The sequence below is a fragment of the Phaethon lepturus genome, unplaced genomic scaffold, assembly GCF_000687285.1.
Source record: "Phaethon lepturus isolate BGI_N335 unplaced genomic scaffold, ASM68728v1 scaffold12383, whole genome shotgun sequence".
NCBI lineage: Eukaryota > Metazoa > Chordata > Aves > Phaethontiformes > Phaethontidae > Phaethon > Phaethon lepturus.
The window spans coordinates 56,809-57,084 of record NW_010527012.1 but is presented as its reverse complement, the minus strand read 5'-3'; positions in this window follow the sequence as shown (position 1 = coordinate 57,084).

Sequence of the window (276 nt, the reverse complement as noted above, 5' to 3'; positions counted from 1 at the left end):
TATGTTATTTTAGAAGTTTAAACCTAATGGTTTATATACTATTGTAATTTGGATCTTGAACTCTGTGCATGTGTGAATTACACAGCAGTTCCGTGCAAAGACAGAGAAGCACACAACCAACAGCCTGTGTATGTGATAGTTTGTTTTTTATACATGATGACTAAAGTTATATTATTGCAGAAGCATTTCTCTATCTAAAATGAAGGTTTTGCCCAAAGCATTAAAATCGAAAAATGCTGCTGGCAGGCCTGCCCTTGATAAATCCAGAGATGTGCT